This window comes from Ranitomeya imitator, chromosome 2, assembly GCF_032444005.1.
Source record: "Ranitomeya imitator isolate aRanImi1 chromosome 2, aRanImi1.pri, whole genome shotgun sequence".
Taxonomy (NCBI): domain Eukaryota; kingdom Metazoa; phylum Chordata; class Amphibia; order Anura; family Dendrobatidae; genus Ranitomeya; species Ranitomeya imitator.
In genome coordinates this window covers 543,181,524-543,203,290 of record NC_091283.1, presented here as the reverse complement: position 1 = coordinate 543,203,290, position 21,767 = coordinate 543,181,524, and positions in this window count along the sequence as shown.

Sequence of the window (21,767 nt, the reverse complement as noted above, 5' to 3'; positions counted from 1 at the left end):
GAAGGCTTCCTGACATTTTCAGGAAGGGTTTAGCCGTTTCATCGACCATGATAACATGGTGAATTCTTTTCACCATCCAGGAGTCCTTCCGTCCTAGATGTCAGCCTATCTCCCTGTCTATCAAGGGTTCTAGGCACCAGGCGTCAGCAAGGCACGCCTGCAAGCTTGCGGATTCGTCCAGTCCGCATGCATTCTTGAAGCACTATAATTCCCACACTTCCACAGATGTGAGTCTGGGCAGGCGGACTCTGCAGGCCGCGGTGGCGCACTTGTAAGTAGCGGTTACACAGGGCCTGATCTATTGTCCCCACCCAGGGACCGCTTTGGGACGTCCCACGGTCTGTGTCCCCCAATGAGGCGAAGGAGAAATAGGGATTTTTGTGTACTCACCGTAAAATCCTTTTCTCCGAGCCATTCATTGGGGGACACAGCTCCCACCCTGTTATTAGCTTATGCTTGTTTTTTAGAATATGACATGCTATACGCTCATATATTGTTATTGATCTCCTACTGCTTTTGCACCGAACTGGTTAGCTGAGAGCCAGCAGGAGGGTATATACTGCAGGGGAGGAGCTAACTTTTTTTGTATCACTTAGTGTCAGCCTCCTATTGGCAGCAGCATACACCCCATGGTCTGTGTCCCCAATGAATGGCTCGGAGAAAAGAATTTTACGGTGAGTACACAAAAATCCCTATTTTACTATTGATGCTGCATAAGCAGCATCAATCAGGGCTGTGGAGTCGGAGTTAGTTTTGGTAGGAGTCGGTAGAAATGTACCGACTCAGACTCCAGCTTTAAAAAAAAAAAGTGTTAATATTTCATAATTGAACTTTCATATGAATTTTATAAATGTTACTCAAATATATATGTTCTATCAAACTATGAACAACAGTGATAAGCAGTTCTGCTGGAGATGGAGACATTTCTTACTTCTTGTGTGTCACTGTTCTCCACTGCCCTTATCTAATCTTATACTTGGTTAACCTCATGCTGCCCCAACCACCCTACTTGCAATGTATGAAACTGAAAGTGAAAATGTGTTGCAAATTCTTAGTAGTGCTGCTCCTCCTCTAGACTAGATGTTTACTAGGTGTGCGTCTTCCAAGCATCTCACAGTTGCTACTCAGAAGAGGAAGACTGTAAGAAGTATTATCCTTTCAACAAACTTTGCATCAGTTAACTGTTAGTGCATGAGGAATAACAGTATCACTGACCACGATATCAGTTGTACGACCTGGCAATAATTTTGTACAATTGTTTTTAGGAAAAACAATTGGCATTTGGATTATGAATGCAGAATTAAAAACCTGAGAATGTCAAAGAAGTGTCACATTAAATCAGCTGTACTTGAACATTTCACCATCACTCAAGATAGAAAACATTGTCTGTCAGTGTATGACAAATGATCCAGACAAAAACAAATGCTCTGAAGCCAAGATCAGTGCATATTCAGGCAAAGATAAAAATGCTCCTACCAGAGCTTCTAATCTAAAGAGACATTTACAGCGCTTTCATCCAGAAGTACTGAAAGCAGTGGATGAGAAAAACTGCATCCAAACCAATGAACCAGTGCCCAGCTCTTCCAGCCAAACAAAGGAGCAGAGAACTTTGCAGCCATCAGTTGCAAGATATTTTATCAGTGACAAAGTTACTGTGACAATGACCGTAGATACATTTAAAAAACAGATCATAGAGCTTGTTGTAAAGGATAGTGTGCCTATTTAATTTTTTTCACGACCAGCTTTTATGTGTCTGAATGGGAAAATGGCCCGCAAGCTTGGTGTTTCTCTGGAGAGAGAGTATTAGAAAATTAGTAATCGAAAAAGCTTTTAAACAAAAGGAAGAACTTAAAAAAACTCTCAAGGGATGCTTTCTGTTTCTTAAAATGGATGCCTGCACACGTCACAGAGTGAACTATTTTACCATCAATATCCGATTTGTTTGTGACAAAAATGAAATAGTTACCAAGACATTGGCAGTAAAAGACACCAAAGATCATCACACCAGTGAGTTTCTCCAGGTCTTGGTGGAAAAGGTTCTGCAAGACTATGAACTTAAAAAAGAGCAAGTTCTTTCTGTCGTAACTGACAATGCTTCAAATATGATAAGTACTATTAAGCTAATGAATGAGAGTAATGATGGTGACCAGCAGCTAGAACATTCTGGGTCCACAGACACAGAAATGTTTGAAATAGAGGAACACAGTATTGTAACTGAGGAGCAAACTGAAGTTGCTTCAGATGAACAGCAACATGATAGTTTAGATGATCTTGTTGAAACTGTGTCAATACGTTCTTTCATTCATCACATGCGCTGTGTTGTGCATACGCTACAGCTGGCTATAAGAGACAGTCTGCAAGAAGGACATGCTGCTGCACTGATTGGCAAGGTGAGAAAATTGGCTACTGTTGCCAGAACCCCTAAAGTTGACTCAATTTTGAAGAGACGTGCTGGAAAAGGGGCAATTATTGATCAAGCCATACGATGGGGCAGTACTTAATGATTCAGCGCTTGGTTGAACTGAAAACCTTTCTTGTAGACATGGCTAACCCTCAACTGACGCTAAATGAAAGTCAGTGGAATCAGGTGACTGAGCTGGAAAAATTGCTAGAGCACCCATTTACAGTGACTTAAAAATTACAAGCAGAAGACTTAACTCCAGGTATTTTCTTAAAGGGACTCTGTCACCTGAATTTGGCGGGACTGGTTTTGGGTCATATGGGCGGAGTTTTTGGGTGTTTGATTCACCCTTTCCTTACCCGCTGACTGCATGCTGGCTGCAATATTGGATTGAAGTTCATTCTCTTTCCTCTGTAGTACACGCCTGCGCAAAGCAATCTTGCCTTGTGCAGGCGTGTACTATGGAGGACAGAGAATGAACTTCAATCCAATATTTCGGCCAGCATGCAGCCAGCGGGTAAGGAAAGGGTGAATCAAACACCCAAAAACTCCGCCCATATGACCCAAAACCAGTCCCGCCAAATTCAGGTGACAGGTTCCCTTTAAAGGAGTGGAAGAACCTGATGTTTCGCCTGTCCCAAAGAGGAGGGTTAATTGCAAGTGGCATTGCTACATCAATGAAACGGAGAGAGGAGCTACTATTACAAAATAACATTCTTTTGGCAGCTGTTTATGTAGACCCAATACATCGGATTCTTCTAGATGATCAACAGCTAACTAAAGGAAAAGAAGCTCTGTTTGAAATGGCAGTAAGGATGAAAGGGTTGCAGAAGAGTCAGGAGGAACAAGAAGAATTTGGTCGTCCTGCCACATCTTCACCCTCATCAACTGATGAATTTAATTTCGAAAAATATTTGGATCACAAGGACCATGCAAAGCGTTCCCGCATAGAAGAGTCATCCCCATCAAAGAACACAGCCAGTACATTTTCAGCAGAATTGTTCATGTGCACTAAAAGAAATTGAGAAATTTGACCGTTCATCAAAAATAACAGTGTAACAAGCGATTTCTCTGTATCCTGACATTGTCAGAGATGTTGCCTGAGTGGTTACTGCTTTGACACCAACCCAAGTTAGTGTAGAGAGGTTGTTCTCTGCTCTCAAAATAATTAGATCAGATTTGAGGGCATCCATGAAGGAGGATCTGACAGGCAATACTTTTTCTGAGGACAAATTTATAGATTTCTTCTTTTTAACTGCATAAGTGTTTATTGCATATTTACTTACAAGAGTTTAGAAAAGTTTATAAAAGTTATTTGCAATATTCTAATTGTATTCTAATAAATATAGTTATTGCTCTAAGTGGTCTGATTACTTATATGATGGTGAGAAACTGAATAAGCACGATGTTAATATTTTACAACAGTAAATTTATTGTTTCGAATTGGCCATTTATGCCAGAGTCGGAGCCTGATAAAATCCAGGAGTCGGAGTCGCAACTGTGGCTTACCGACTCCACAGCCCTAGCAGGAACATGCATTTGCATCAGTTTGAATGCACATAAACAAAGCAAACGCAGGCAAAAACGCATACAAACTCATGCACACGCAGCATTTTTTTTTGGCGTCATACGTAAGCTGATGCGGATAAAAAACGCAGCATAACCATGCATTTGCATGCGTTTTGGCATGCGTTTGCACCTGCAGATGATACGCTGCGCAGATACGCTAATGTGTACTTAGCCTTACCCATTCTTTCTTTGTTACTTATTACTGCACTTACCAAGTTCCTTCATCAACCTGTCACACTGACTCAAACTGAGTTTCCCTGTAAACCCATACCTCTTCTTCCTTCTATCCACATACTTTATGCAGAAAATCGACCCCGGTTGTATAAACTTAACATCTCCTTCCAAAGGCTCATTCTTCTCACAACAACAAAAGCGTCCACAACCTAATCCCTTTCTTGACACGTTTCCCATATTTACTATCTAAATCCTGTCGGCTGCTCGCCCATTAACCCCCAAGTGCACTGCACGCAGCGTTAATTATAGAATGCTGCCTGCCCTGCACATGAAGATTGACATCTGGGTGGGCAGGGTTAGCGCCCAATGCTCTCCTGTCCCGGAAGAGAAGCTGCTGAGTCCAGAGTGATCTCTGTGCCGGCAGCTCTGTGCCTCCCCAGGGATCTCTGTGCTTTTCTTCTGGTGATATGTGCCCTCCTGTGATCTATGTGCCCCCCAGCTATGCAGCTACGTGCCCCATATGATCTCTGTGCCCGCCCCAGCTATGTTCCCCATGTAATCTTTTTGCCCCGTGATCTGTGCCCCCCTAACTATATGCCACCCTGTGATGTTTGTGCCTCCCAGCTATATGCCCCATTTGGTCTTTTTGCCCCCTGTGATCTGTGAGCCACAACTATATGCCACCCTGTTATCTTTGTGCCTCCCAGCTAAGTTTCCCATGTGATCTGTGCCTCCCCTGTGATCTCTGTAGACCCAACTATGTGCCCCTCCGTGATCTCTGTGCCCCATAGTTATATGTCCCCCTGTGATCCCTGTTCCCCCAGCTATGTGCCCCTTGTGATTTCTGTGCCCCCAGCTATATGCCCCCTGTCATTTTTGTGCCCTCTTGCTACATGCCCCCGTGACCTCTGTGCCCTCCAGCTTTGTGCTCTCCTGGGATCTCTGTGCCCCCAGCATATAACCCCTGTGATCTGTGCCCCCAGCTATATGCCCTCTGTGATCTCTGTGCCCCCCCCCCCCTGGTTATCCTCTGTGTCCCCTATGTACCCCTGTGATTTTTGTGCTCCCATGTGATCTCTCTGCCCCGTGATCTATGTGCCCTCCAACTATGTTCTCCTAGGTGATATATGAGCCCACCTCGGTGATCTATGTGCCTCCCCGGTGATGCCTGTCCCCCCAATGCTGTATATTCCCCAGTGTCGCATTTACCCCAGAAGGGCTGTACATCCCCCGAACACTGTATATTACCCACCTGTGATGTAGATAGCCCCCAATAATGTATGTGACCCCACCAGTGATGTATATTTCCTTATTTCCTCCAGGAACATATATACCCCAGTGCTGTCTGTTCTTCCTAGTGATGCATATAGCCCCTCAGTGATGTCTATTCCCTCCATATTCCCTGTCGATGAATGTCCCAGCATCTCCTGTGATGTCTATGCCCTGCCAGCTCCTTCCCTAATTTATATGACCCCACAGTCTCCTGTGATGCATACATATCAGTTTCAAAGTTTCCTATGTTATGTCTGTACAGCAGTCCCAGCTTCTCCTGTGTGATGTATATACAGCAGTACCAGCGTCTCCTGAGTTATGTATATACAGCAGTACCCGCATCTCCTGTGTGATGTATATACAGCAGTCCCAGCATCTCCTGTGTGATGTATATACAGCAGTCCCAGCGTCTCCTGTGTGATGTATATACAGCAGTCCCAGCGTCTCCTGTGTGATGTATATACAGCAGTCCCAGCGTCTCCTGTGTGATGTATATACAGCAGTCCCAGCGTCTCCTGTGTGATGTATATACAGCAGTCCCAGCGTCTCCTGTGTGATGTATATACAGCAGTCCCAGCGTCTCCTGTGTGATGTATATACAGCAGTCCCAGCGTCTCCTGTGTGATGTATATACAGCAGTCCCAGCGTCTCCTGTGTGATGTATATACAGAAGTCCCAGTGTCTTCTGTGTGATGTATATACAGCAGTCCCAGCCTCTCCTGTGATGTATATACAGCAGTCCCTGCATCTCCTGTGTGATGTATATACAGCAGTCCCTGCGTCTCCTATGTGATATAGATACAGCAGTCTCAGCGTCTCATGTGTGATGTATATACAACAGTCCCTGCATCTCCTTTGTGGTGTATATACAGGTGCCTCCAATATGATGTATATACAGTAGCCCCAGCGTCTCCTATGTGATCTATATGATTTACAAAACTTATGATAAAAAGTTGACTGCTTTCCTGGCAGACATAAACCTGGAAAAGCAGCTGTGAGAAGCAACATGATCAGTATCACCTAACATCACAGCTGCACCAAAGAGAAGCTGCTCCAGCCGTCACATTAAAGGGACTCTGTCACCCCCTCCAGCCGTTATAAGGTAAAAGAGCCACCTTGTGCAGCAGTAATGCTGCATTCTAAGGCTAGTTTCACATTTGCATTTAAATCCGCAGCATTTAAAACGCATCCGCAAGTGGTGGAAAAAACGCATGTAAACGCATACAAATGCGTTTTTAGACGCATGCGGTTAAAAAAACGCCGCGTTTGTGCACGTTTACATGTGTTTTTTCCTGCGTTTCCATTTTTGGTGCGCATGATGAGAAATTTCACAAGAGAAAAATCAAGATAACCATACACCGCCAACATTAAACTGGATGAACCAGTTGCACACCCACTGCCCGATTTCCAGCATCACCCGCTGCGGTCAACTGCAGCCGTTGGTCACATACGGGACCAATTTGCTGCCTTCTTTGATTCAGATATTGGACGTGTGTCATGGCAGGACAATGTTGTGTAAATGTCCTGTTGTGTAAATGTCCTGTGTACCAGTAATTTTCTACAATGATAATATTTCTCATTAATAAACTTTAGTTATGGTTGTGTTGATGTGGCCAAAAAAGTAAGTGTGTGGTGACGTTTCTTGGCACATGGTGTGTGTTGCCGGCGGCAGAAGACACAATAAACCAAACATAATTGTGGCAAATCAAATTTTTTTTTTATTTTGTTAACAACTCAAAAAATTATTTTTTACTGCGCCGGCTTTGGGTACAGTGATGTAAAACAAGGGATTCAAGCTTGAGGAGGCTAATTTGCATATTCCAGGTGCCTTCTGGGAAAGCGAAGAGTCTCCCTAAGCTAGAAGATCGTTGGGTACAGCCGGGACCAGCTGCTTAGAAAGAATCACCAAACCAGGGATTCAAGCTTGAGGAGGCTAATTTGCATATTCCAGGTGCCTTCTGGGAAAGCGAAGAGTCTCCCTAAGCTAGAAGATCGTTGGGTACAGCCGGGACCAGCTGCTTAGAAAGAATCACCAAACCAGGGATTCAAGCTTGAGGAGGCTAATTTGCATATTCCAGGTGCCTTCTGGGAAAGCGAAGAGTCTCCCTAAGCTAGAAGATCGTTGGGTACAGCCGGGACCAGCTGCTTGGAAAGAATCACCAAACCAGGGATTCAAGCTTGAGGAGGCTAATTTGCATATTCCAGGTGCCTTCTGGGAAAGCGAAGAGTCTCCCTAAGCTAGAAGATCGTTGGGTACAGCCGGGACCAGCTGCTTGGAAAGAATCACCAAACCAGGGATTCAAGCTTGAGGAGGCTAATTTGCATATTCCAGGTGCCTTCTGGGAAAGCGAAGAGTCTCCCTAAGCTAGAAGATCGTTGGGTACAGCCGGGACCAGCTGCTTGGAAAGAATCACCAAACCAGGGATTCAAGCTTGAGGAGGCTAATTTGCATATTCCAGGTGCCTTCTGGGAAAGCGAAGAGTCTCCCTAAGCTAGAAGATCGTTGGGTACAGCCGGGACCAGCTGCTTGGAAAGAATCACCAAACCAGGGATTCAAGCTTGAGGAGGCTAATTTGCATATTCCAGGTGCCTTCTGGGAAAGCGAAGAGTCTCCCTAAGCTAGAAGATCGTTGGGTACAGCCGGGACCAGCTGCTTGGAAAGAATCACCAAACCAGGGATTCAAGCTTGAGGAGGCTAATTTGCATATTCCAGGTGCCTTCTGGGAAAGCGAAGAGTCTCCCTAAGCTAGAAGATCGTTGGGTACAGCCGGGACCAGCTGCTTGGAAAGAATCACCAAACCAGGGATTCAAGCTTGAGGAGGCTAATTTGCATATTCCAGGTGCCTTCTGGGAAAGCGAAGAGTCTCCCTAAGCTAGAAGATCGTTGGGTACAGCCGGGACCAGCTGCTTGGAAAGAATCACCAAACCAGGGATTCAAGCTTGAGGAGGCTAATTTGCATATTCCAGGTGCCTTCTGGGAAAGCGAAGAGTCTCCCTAAGCTAGAAGATCGTTGGGTACAGCCGGGACCAGCTGCTTGGAAAGAATCACCAAACCAGGGATTCAAGCTTGAGGAGGCTAATTTGCATATTCCAGGTGCCTTCTGGGAAAGCGAAGAGTCTCCCTAAGCTAGAAGATCGTTGGGTACAGCCGGGACCAGCTGCTTGGAAAGAATCACCAAACCAGGGATTCAAGCTTGAGGAGGCTAATTTGCATATTCCAGGTGCCTTCTGGGAAAGCGAAGAGTCTCCCTAAGCTAGAAGATCGTTGGGTACAGCCGGGACCAGCTGCTTGGAAAGAATCACCAAACCAGGGATTCAAGCTTGAGGAGGCTAATTTGCATATTCCAGGTGCCTTCTGGGAAAGCGAAGAGTCTCCCTAAGCTAGAAGATCGTTGGGTACAGCCGGGACCAGCTGCTTGGAAAGAATCACCAAACCAGGGATTCAAGCTTGAGGAGGCTAATTTGCATATTCCAGGTGCCTTCTGGGAAAGCGAAGAGTCTCCCTAAGCTAGAAGATCGTTGGGTACAGCCGGGACCAGCTGCTTGGAAAGAATCACCAAACCAGGGATTCAAGCTTGAGGAGGCTAATTTGCATATTCCAGGTGCCTTCTGGGAAAGCGAAGAGTCTCCCTAAGCTAGAAGATCGTTGGGTACAGCCGGGACCAGCTGCTTGGAAAGAATCACCAAACCAGGGATTCAAGCTTGAGGAGGCTAATTTGCATATTCCAGGTGCCTTCTGGGAAAGCGAAGAGTCTCCCTAAGCTAGAAGATCGTTGGGTACAGCCGGGACCAGCTGCTTGGAAAGAATCACCAAACCAGGGATTCAAGCTTGAGGAGGCTAATTTGCATATTCCAGGTGCCTTCTGGGAAAGCGAAGAGTCTCCCTAAGCTAGAAGATCGTTGGGTACAGCCGGGACCAGCTGCTTGGAAAGAATCACCAAACCAGGGATTCAAGCTTGAGGAGGCTAATTTGCATATTCCAGGTGCCTTCTGGGAAAGCGAAGAGTCTCCCTAAGCTAGAAGATCGTTGGGTACAGCCGGGACCAGCTGCTTGGAAAGAATCACCAAACCGCGCGCCTTACGGCGCGCAAATTTTTGCCTGTAGGACATTATTGCAAGAGAGCTTGGCTGAGTAGATTACACAAGAAGGAAAACACACAGCAACTCAGCAGGATCTAGGAGCAACATGGCAGATGTGACAACCTACATGGTGAGCTGCAGCATGTGCTACATGTTCACAGATCGACCAGAAGAAGAATTAAATTTCACCTGTCAGAAGTGTAGACTAGTGGCCCTTTTAGAAGAAAAGGTGCGGGGTCTGGAAGAAAGAATAGCAACTTTGAAACTCATCAAAGAGAATGAAGACTTTCTAGACAGAACAGAAGCATCTCTACTGGTCACAGAAGGTGAAAAAAGTGTCAGAGAACCTCCAAAAGCAGATGAGTGGAAGCATGTGATCAAAAGAAGCACGAAGACCATGGAGAAATCACCAACCACACAACTGAAGAACCGATATCAAATCTTTGTAGAGGATGAAGATGGCACACCTAAGGATGAAGCAATACCAGCAAGCAAAAAATAAAAGGGCACACAGCAACAAGTGACAGCAAAAAGTACAGCCAAGAAGCAACGAAGAGTGGTGGTGGTGGGAGACTCACTACTGAGAGGCACAGAAGCAGCCATCTGCAGACCGGACATAACTGCAAGAGAAGTATGCTGCCTTCCAGGTGCAATGATCAAGGATGTGACCGATAGGATACCAAAGCTCTTCAACTCCAAGGATGTCCACCCATTTCTTCTGATACATGTTGGCACCAATGACACGGCAAGGAAGGACCTACCGACAATCTGCAAAGACTTTGAAGAGTTGGGGAAGAGAGTAAAGGAACTGGATGCACAGGTAGTTTTTTCTTCTATCCTTCCAGTAGACGGGCATGGCACCAGGAGATGGAACAGGATCCTTGATGCAAACAACTGGCTAAGACGATGGTGCAGACAACAAGGATTCGGATTCCTGGACCACGGTGTGAATTACTTGTACGATGGACTCCTCGCCAGAGACGGACTACACCTCAACAAACCTGGGAAACACACATTCGCCAGAAGACTCGCTACACTCATCAGGAGGGCGTTAAACTAGAAGAAGAGGGGACGGGAAGAAAAACATTAGACTTGAACAAAGAAGATCCAGGAAAACATACTCAGAAGGGAGGTAAGAACATTTCTAAAACAATCCACAGCGAGGAGATTGGAACAAAACAAAATCCTCTAAACTGCATGCTTGCAAACGCCAGAAGCCTGACAAACAAGATGGAAGAACTAGAAGCAGAAATATCTACAGGTAACTTTGACATAGTGGGAATAACCGAGACATGGTTAGATGAAAGCTATGACTGGGCAGTTAACTTACAGGGTTACAGTCTGTTTAGAAAGGATCGTAAAAATCGGAGAGGAGGAGGGGTTTGTCTCTATGTAAAGTCTTGTCTAAAGTCCACTTTAAGGGAGGATATTAGCGAAGGAAATGAGGATGTCGAGTCCATATGGGTCGAAATTCATGGAGGGAAAAATGGTAACAAAATTCTCATTGGGGTCTGTTACAAACCCCCAAATATAACAGAAACCATGGAAAGTCTACTTCTAAAGCAGATAGATGAAGCTGCAACCCATAATGAGGTCCTGGTTATGGGGGACTTTAACTACCCGGATATTAACTGGGAAACAGAAACCTGTGAAACCCATAAAGGCAACAGGTTTCTGCTAATAACCAAGAAAAATTATCTTTCACAATTGGTGCAGAATCCAACCAGAGGAGCAGCACTTTTAGACCTAATACTATCTAATAGACCTGACAGAATAACAAATCTGCAGGTGGTCGGGCATCTAGGAAATAGCGACCACAATATTGTACAGTTTCACCTGTCTTTCACTAGGGGGACTTGTCAGGGAGTCACAAAAACACTGAACTTTAGGAAGGCAAAGTTTGACCAGCTTAGAGATGCCCTTAATCTGGTAGACTGGGACAATATCCTCAGAAATAAGAATACAGATAATAAATGGGAAATGTTTAAGAACATCCTAAATAGGCAGTGTAAGCGGTTTATACCTTGTGGGAATAAAAGGACTAGAAATAGGAAAAACCCAATGTGGCTAAACAAAGAAGTAAGACAGGCAATTAACAGTAAAAAGAAAGCATTTGCACTACTAAAGCAGGATGGCACCATTGAAGCTCTAAAAAACTATAGGGAGAAAAATACTTTATCTAAATAACTAATTAAAGCTGCCAAAAAGGAAACAGAGAAGCACATTGCTAAGGAGAGTAAAACTAATCCCAAACTGTTCTTCAACTATATCAATAGTAAAAGAATAAAAACTGAAAATGTAGGCCCCTTAAAAAATAGTGAGGAAAGAATGGTTGTAGATGACGAGGAAAAAGCTAACATATTAAACACCTTCTTCTCCACGGTATTCACGGTGGAAAATGAAATGCTAGGTGAAATCCCAAGAAACAATGAAAACCCTATATTAAGGGTCACCAATCTAACCCAAGAAGAGGTGCGAAACCGGCTAAATAAGATTAAAATAGATAAATCTCCGGGTCCGGATGGCATACACCCACGAGTACTAAGAGAACTAAGTAATGTAATAGATAAACCATTATTTCTTATTTTTAGGGACTCTATAGCGACAGGGTCTGTTCCGCAGGATTGGCGCATAGCAAATGTGGTGCCAATATTCAAAAAGGGCTCTAAAAGTGAACCTGGAAATTATAATAATAATAATAATAATTTTATTTATATAGCGCCAACATATTCCGCAGCGCTTTACAAATTATTTAGGCCAGTAAGTCTAACCTCTATTGTTGGTAAAATATTTGAAGGGTTTCTGAGGGATGTTATTCTGGATTATCTCAATGAGAATAACTGTTTAACTCCATATCAGCATGGGTTTATGAGAAATCGCTCCTGTCAAACCAATCTAATCAGTTTTTATGAAGAGGTAAGCTATAGGCTGGACCACGGTGAATCATTGGACGTGGTATATCTCGATTTTTCCAAAGCGTTTGATACCGTGCCGCACAAGAGGTTGGTACACAAAATGAGAATGCTTGGTCTGGGGGAAATTGTGTGTAAATGGGTTAGTAACTGGCTGAGTGATAGAAAGCAGAGGGTGGTTATAAATGGTATAGTCTCTAACTGGGTCGCTGTGACCAGTGGGGTACCGCAGGGGTCAGTATTGGGACCTGTTCTCTTCAACATATTCATTAATGATCTGGTAGAAGGTTTACACAGTAAAATATCGATATTTGCAGATGATACAAAACTATGTAAAGCAGTTAATACAAGTGAAGATAGTATTCTGCTACAGATGGATCTGGATAAGTTGGAAACTTGGGCTGAAAGGTGGCAGATGAGGTTTAACAATGATAAATGTAAGGTTATACACATGGGAAGAAGGAATCAATGTCACCATTACACACTGAATGGGAAACCACTGGGTAAATCTGACAGGGAGAAGGACTTGGGGATCCTAGTTAATGATAAACTTACCTGGAGCAGCCAGTGCCAGGCAGCAGCTGCCAAGGCAAACAGGATCATGGGGTGCATTAAAAGAGGTCTGGATACACATGATGAGAGCATTATACTGCCTCTGTACAAATCCCTAGTTAGACCGCACATGGAGTACTGTGTCCAGTTTTGGGCACCGGTGCTCAGGAAGGATATTATGGAACTAGAGAGAGTACAAAGGAGGGCAACAAAATTAATAAAGGGGATGGGAGAACTACAATACCCAGATAGATTAGCGAAATTAGGATTATTTAGTCTAGAAAAAAGACGACTGAGGGGCGATCTAATAACCATGTATAAGTATATAAGGGGACAATACAAATATCTCGCTGAGGATCTGTTTATACCAAGGAAGGTGACGGGCACAAGGGGGCATTCTTTGCGTCTGGAGGAGAGAAGGTTTTTCCACCAACATAGAAGAGGATTCTTTACTGTTAGGGCAGTGAGAATCTGGAATTGCTTGCCTGAGGAGGTGGTGATGGCGAACTCAGTCGAGGGGTTCAAGAGAGGCCTGGATGTCTTCCTGGAGCAGAACAATATTGTATCATACAATTAGGTTCTGTAGAAGAACGTAGATCTGGGGATTTATTATGATGGAATATAGGCTGAACTGGATGGACAAATGTCTTTTTTCGGCCTTACTAACTATGTTACTATGTTACTATGTTAAACTGGGGGTGTGAAGAACTTGAGGCCTGGCTAACCGTGGACGACGCAGAGGTGGCAGGAGAAGGGGCAATGAAACTAGAAGGGTCTGGAAGTTCGGGGATGGGGCTTGACACATGAGAGGCTTGAGACGAACTGGAAGGGTGAGACAAATCTGACATTACAGACACATTGGTAGGTGAAGGGGGAGGAATGCTAAGAGTCCTCTGTTTTTTTTTTCTGGTTTTTTTTTTGGTTTGCCTGGTTGGGGGAGGTCTTGGTGGGCTCATATGGCTTGGCGTGGTGGCGGGTGACCTGTCAGGGTCCGGCTGCACTGTGTCAGAGTCCATAGTGCTCGTAGAGCGTGCAGCCATTCCAGAGTCCATAGCGCTTGTAGAGCGGAAGGCCATGCCAGGGTCCTGCTGCATCGTGGTGGTGGCGGTACAGAAGGCCATGCCAGGGTCCTGCTGCATCGTGGAGGTGGCGGTACGGAAGGCCATGCCAGGGTCCTGCTGCATCGTGGAGGTGGCGGTACGGAAGGCCATGCCAGGGTCCTGCTGCATTTTGGTGGTGGCGGTACGGAAGGCCATGCCAGGGTCCTGCTGCATCGTGGAGGTGGCAGTACGGAAGGCCATGCCAGGGTCCTGCTGCATCGTGGTGGTGGCGGTACGGTGAGAAGTGGCCTGCAACTATCCACACCCTCCCTTTTATCACCTTGATGGTGGGGGGTGGCTTATCAGTGTCTAGACATGGTTTTCTCAATTGAAACGCATGCGTTCAAAAACGCAACCAAATGCATGTGCTTAAAAACGCATGCGTTTACATAGGCTGCAATGCGGTTTTTTTTACGCAAACCATGCGCAATCGTTTCCTGGCGGCAAATAGACGCCTCTAGAAATTACTACATGTTGCATTTCCGCGCCAAGCCGCAAGCGACGAAACGACGCATGCATCGTCAAACGTGGCAAAACGCAAACAAAAAGCATGCGTTTTTAATGTTAAATATAGGAAAACACGACGCATGCGTTTATATGCGGTACAAACGCTGCGGCAAAAAACGCAAATGTAAAACCAGCCTAACAAAGTGGCTCTTTTAGTTTTTGGTGCAGTTATTGCCAAAATAAAGCGTTTTATAATTTCGCCAAAATACCTTTCTTTAGACAGGGAGGCAGGTCTTAACCCCCCTGCTGGAAACGCCACACTGCCGTAACTCAAATCTTTTGGGGTGCCGGAGCGCCGCCCCCTCCGCGCTGTTTTTCAATGAAATCCGGCACCTGAGCTGCTTAGTACTGGCTGGGGCAGGCACAGTAAGCTCTGGCCGTCTGATCTCACATGCAGTCTTGCAGACTGCGCCTGTGCGGCCGCCCTGCTTGTGAATCCCAGCCCCACACTCTGCATAATGCATAACACACTGCGGGGCTGGGATTCACAAGCAGGGTGGCCGCACAGGCGCAGTCTGCAAGACTGCATGTGAGATCAGACGGCCAGAGCTCACTGCGCCTGCACCAGCCAGTACTAAACCGCAGGCGCCGAATTTAATTGAAAAACAGCACGGAGGGGGCGGCGCCCCAGAAAATTTGAGTGACGGCAGTGTGGCGCTTCCAGCAGGGGGGTTTGACCTGCCTCCCTGTCTAAAGAAAGGTATTTTGGCAAAATTATAAAACGCTTTATTTTGGCAATAACTGCACCAAAAACTAAAAGAGCCACCTTGTAATCTTGCCTGAAGAAGGAGCCACTGTGATCTGAAAGCTTGCAAACATATTATTTTCTGGTTAGCCAATAAAGGTATCACTCCTAGAATACTTCTGTCATCATTGGGCAGAAAAGTATTCACATCGATTTTTCTGGCTAACACGGTACCATAATATAATTTGTTATTGTACATCATGTTTTGAATTAGAAAACAGTGTGTGATGTTCCCAATGCATGGAAATAAAAACTAGTATAAAGATTTTGTGATTAACTCCTGTTTTTGAACACACTGCTATTATTTTGAACAGTACTGTATAAATATTGAGATAAAATCCTGTGTGTGTATAAGGGAAAAATGGTAAGAAATATTTTTTTCTTCACATAACAGGAATATAATGCAAAATAAAAAAAATATATATACCTCCCGTTTAACATATGTTCACATGGTGCGTTTTGGCTTTCTTTTTTCCTTTAACATTTGTGAGGGCTCTCAATCCTACATTTATGAGGTCCCTCCCTCATTCCAGATTGTTAACTAGATAGTAGAATACATATTCCCCATCACTTTACAATGCCAGCTAAAACATGCCCATTTGAATTTGGGCTTCACCCGGCACCACCACCACCACCATGTCATTATGCGCCCCTCGCTTCACATTTTCATAGGGCCAGCAGGTGCCATGAAATATGAGTTTTGTAAGCTCCACAGTTCATTTTGGCCACCGGGTCCCAATGGAGCCACTGTCATAGCGGGTGAAGCCGCTGTAAAGTGAATATAATACAGGAGTTGGGGGAGCTGTATGCTCAATGTCAGTAAATGTGATTCTACCAGACACAAAAAGCATTAGAATTAAAATCTGAATACAGTATATGCAAGCGAGGGCCTGTATTGTGGTCAGTCTGTCAGACCTCAAACCCATGTCAGGGACATGTACAAGCCTCATTTTACTTGGAAGCAGCCTCCTTACTGGAAATTGACAGTAGTGCCATTGACCAATCTGCACAAGCCTACACACTTCTTCTGGAAACCACACAACCAGGCAGAATGTATCTTTTTCATGGTTTCGAGCAACAATGGAGTAATTACAGGACATGTCCCAGAGAGTGACGAGGGCAGTGGAGTGTATTACTCAGGTGACAGGCAGTGCTACAGAGCTCAGGTAAAGGCCTTAGCATGGCAATGACCATGTTCCAATGTGTGTAAGGCGGCGGCCTGAATAGGTCTGTGGAGGGTATTAACCCAGTCTCTTAGACGTGCTTAAAATGCACAGAAACCGGCCAATAACCCACCACCATTTTTTTTTAACACCCAAGTTTTGAAAATTTAAGGGAATCGACAGTTTAATAGAGACATAGGTCTCTTTTATGAGCATGGAAAAGCCATCACTGGTCTTTGTCCAGCACCGGACAATGTAAAGTAACAAATATGTATGCCCTATCTAACAATTTGTGAACAGACAAATATGTTGACTGTTGTGTCTGTGCAACTACAGGTTGTGGGCAGGAGGCATCAGTGTCTGCTTCCTGGACAGCAGATTGGGAAGGCCATAACACAGGGGAAGGGCCAGTGGTTTCATCCTCAGACACAGATTTTGTACACAGACATTCCACCCATCTACTGGGGTGCTGCGCATGTGAGCAGTATAAGGCGTATGCTAACAGAGATATTATTTAGAATTTCCCTGTATAAAGGGATGTGTGGGTAAGATTTTCGAACTAGCAGCATATAGAAAGAGAGAGAGAGCATGTTTCATTACTTACATTTTTACTGTGTGTAAGGATTAATCCTGAAGCAGGGCCGGTTTTCGGCAAATGGGGCCCTAGACAAAAGTTTAAAATGGGGCCCCAAATGCTAACATATTGCACACCACACAGAAGGAGTTCTGTTGTATTTACATGTGCTGAGTTGAGGCCGCCGCTAAACGAGTGTGATCGACAATATTGAAGTCGTTCGCTTGTTTCCCGCCCTCTTTACACCAACTGAGAAAGAATGATGGAGACAGAACAATCACTATTAGATCAATCTGTCCCCATATATTTAATGATTTTTGTTCCCGCATAAACAATCCAATCACTTGATGAATATGTAGCATTTTGCTTGTTTAGAATAATACACTCCATAGTCCTCCACATAGTATAATGTGCACCACAGTCCTTTATATTGTAAAATGCACACCCCATAGTCTTTCATGTAGTATAATACACTCTCCATAGTCCTCCATAGAGTATAATACTCTCTATAGTCCTCCATATATTAAAATATACTCCTCAGTCATCCAGATAGTATTATACACTACCCATAGTCCTCCATACAGTATAATACACTCCTCATAGTCCTCCATATATTAAATACACTCCTCAGTCCTCATTATAGTATAATATACTCCTCACAGTCCTTCATATATAAACATACACTGCTCAGTCCTCCATATAGTATAATACTCGCCTCATAGTGCTCCATATAGTATTATACACTCCCCATAGTCCTCCACATAGTATAATACACTCACCATATTCCTCCATATAGTATAATACACTCACTATAGTCCTCCATATATTAAAATACACTCCTCAGTCCTCCATATAGTATTATACACTCCTCATAGTCCTCCATATAGTATAATACACTCAGTCCTCCATATAGTATAATACTCTCCTCAGTCCTCCATATATTATAATACACTCCTCATAGTGCTCCATATAGTATAATGCACCACCATAGTCATCCATGTAGTACAATTCACTTCCCATAGTATAATGCACCCCATAATTCTTCATATAGTATAATGCATTCCCCATAGTGCTCAATACAGTATAATGCAGCCCACATAGAGTATAATGCTGCCACCCCACAGAATATTATGTAGCCCCCTGAGTATAATCCTGCCCCACCACACAATATAATGTAACCCTATAGAATATAATGCAGCCCCCTCATATAGTATAATGCTGCCCCTCCATGGAATATATGATAGCCCCCTCATAGAGTATAATGCAGCCCCTCATAGAATATAATGTAGCCCCTCCATAGAATACAGTGTAGCCCTCCTCATATAGTATAATGCACCCCCCACAGAATATAATATAGCCCCCTCATAGAGTATAATGAAGCCCCCCATACAATATAATCTAGCCCCCCATAGAATACAATGTAGCCCCCTCATAAAATATGATGCAATCACCCCTCATAGAATATAATACATTTAAAACATAGAATAAATTTAATACATAGAATATAATGTAGCCCCCCATAGAATATAATACAGCCCACCTCCCCATAGAATATAATGTAGCCCCATAAACGAGTATGATGCAATCCTCCCTCACAGAATATAATACAGCCCCCTATAGAATATAATACAGCCCACCTCCCCACAGAATATAGTGTAGCTCCATCTCTGGCCATGCGGGTAAAGTAAAAAGCAATCAACCACAATGTATGGTTATTGCAATATATAAGACTGGCCACAAGATGGAGACATATATGTAAAGACAAAGAAATAAAAAGGGCAAAGTGCTGTGCAATGCATTATATGAAAAATAGATGATCGGCATGTGTATGTACCACAACTAGGAAAGCAAAATGTGTATGTACCATAACTCTAAAATTAGGCTGTCAGATAACTACATATATACAAAATACATATATCAATATACACATAGATCACATTGAAAATATATCAAATTAAAAGTGCATGGTACAATGCAACCCGATATACTGACAGTACATAATTATTCAATGATACTAGTATACAAATGAATGCAGAAAAAAGTGTGCAGTGCAGTGCAACACAGTACAAAAAAATACATAATCAATGGAATATACAGTCTTGGCTGAAAGTGTTGTCACCCTTGATATTGTTTCAGAAAATGAAGTATTTCACCCCAAAAACGATAGGTTTTGTTATACAGATGTTTATTTCCTTTGTATTGAAACAACAGAACAAAAAACTGAGAAAAAAAGGCAAGATGGACATAATTTCACACAAAACCCCCACAAAGGGCCAGATATAATTGTTGGCACCTTTCCAAAATGTGGATAAACTTTGTTTCATGCATGTGATGGTCTTTAAAACTCATCTGTGGCAAGTAACAGGTGAGGGCAATATGAAAATCACACCTGAAACCAGATAAAAAGGGAAGAAGTTGATTTAATCTTTGCATTGTCTGTCTGTATGTGCCACACTAAGCACGGAGAACAGAAAGAGGAGAAGAAAATTGTTTGTGGACTTGAGAACCTCAATATCAACAATCTCAAGGGTACAAGACCACCTCCAGAGATCGTGATGTTCCTTTGTCCATGGTGCGTAACATAATCAAGAAGTTTACAACCGATGGCAGTGTTGCTAATCTCCTTGGACATGAGTGGCAGAGAAAAACTGATGAAATGGGGGGGAGGGTATTCATTTTATAGGAGGGGAAGATAGTGCAGACAGAGACCTGGGCACAAATAAGGAAGTTGGGGGTGGCGGTGGCATGGGGGGTGGGGTCAGAACAGTTAATAATTTAAGAAATAGAAGTACAGAGAGGAACATAAAGTGCATGTATACTAATGCCAGAAGCCTCGCCAACAAAATGGACGAATTAGAACTAATGTTGTTGGAGCATAATTATGACATGGTGGGGATATCTGAAACGTGGCTGGATGAGAGCCATGACTGGGCTGTTAACTTGCAGGGCTATAGCCTGTTCAGAAATGACCGTACAGATAAACGAGGGGGAGGGGTGTGTCTATATGTAAAATCGTCCTTAAAACCCATCCTGCGCGATAATATAGGTGAATTTAATGAAAATGTAGAATCCCTGTGGGTGGAGATAAGGGCAGGGGGAAAAAATAATAAATTACTGATAGGGCTTTGTTATAAATCTCCAAAAATAATGGAAGCAATGGAGAATATCCTCGTAAAGCAAATAGATGAAGCTGCGACTCAAGGAGAAGTCATTATTATGGGGGACTTCAACTACCCTGAAATAGATTGGGGAACAGAAACCTGTAGTTCCAGCAAAGGTAATCGGTTTTTGACAACTATGAGAGACAATTACCTTTCACAACTTGTTCAGGACCCAACAAGAAAGGGGGCACTGCTAGACCTAATATTAACCAACAGGCCAGACCGCATATCAAATATAAGGGTTGGGGGTCACTTGGGAAATAGCGATCAGAAAATAATAAGTTTTCATGTATCCTTTAAAAAGATGTGTAGTAGAGGGGTTACAAGGACACTAAACTTCAGGAGGGCAAATTTCCAACGGATGAGAGAGAATCTTGGTGCAATTAACTGGGACGATATCCTGAGACACAAAAATACACAAAGAAAATGGGAGACATTTATTAGCATCCTGGATAGGACCTGTGCACAGTATATACCGTATGGGAATAAACATACTAGAAATAGGAGGAAACCAATATGGCTAAATAGAGCTGTAAGGGGCGCAATAAGTGACAAAAAGAAAGCATTTAGAGAATTAAAGGAAGTAGGTAGTGAGGAGGCATTAAATAAATACAGAAAATTAAATAAATTCTGTAAAAAGCAAATCAAGGCAGCAAAGATTGAGACAGAGAGACTCATTGCCAGAGAGAGTAAAAATAATCCTAAAATATTCTTTAACTACATAAATAGTAAGAAACTAAAAAATGATAGTGTTGGCCCCCTTAAAAATAGTCTGGGTGAGATGGTGGATGAGGATGAGGAAAAAGCCAATATGCTAAATGACTTTTTTTCATCAGTATTTACACAAGAAAATCCCATGGCAGACAAAATGTCTAGTGATAAAAATTCCCAATTAAATGTCACCTGCTTAACCCAGCAGGAAGTGCGGCGGCGGCTAAAAATCACTAAAATTGACAAATCTCCGGGCCCGGATGGGATACACCCTCGAGTACTGCAGGAATTAAGTACAGTCATTGATAGACCATTATTTTTAATCTTTAAAGACTCCATAATAACAGGGTCTGTGCCACAGGACTGGCGTATAGCAAATGTGGTGCCAATATTCAAAAAGGGAACAAAAACTGAACTCGGAAATTATAGGCCAGTAAGCTTAACCTCTACTGTGGGTAAAATCCTGGAGGGCATTCTAAGGGACGCTATACTGGAGTATCTGAAGAGGAATAACCTCATGACCCAGTATCAGCACGGGTTTACTAGGGACCGTTCATGTCAGCCTAATTTGATCAGTTTCTATGAAGAGGTAAGTTCCGGATTGGACCAAGGGAACCCAGTGGATGTAGTGTATATGGACTTTTCAAAAGCTTTTGATACAGTGCCACACAAAAGGTTGATACATAAAATGAGAATAATGGGGATAGGGGAAAATATGTGCAAGTGGGTTGAGAGCTGGCTCAGGGATAGGAAACAAAGGGTGGTTATTAATGGAGCACACTCGGACTGGGTAGCGGTTAGCAGTGGGGTACCACAGGGGTCAGTATTGGGCCCTCTTCTTTTTAA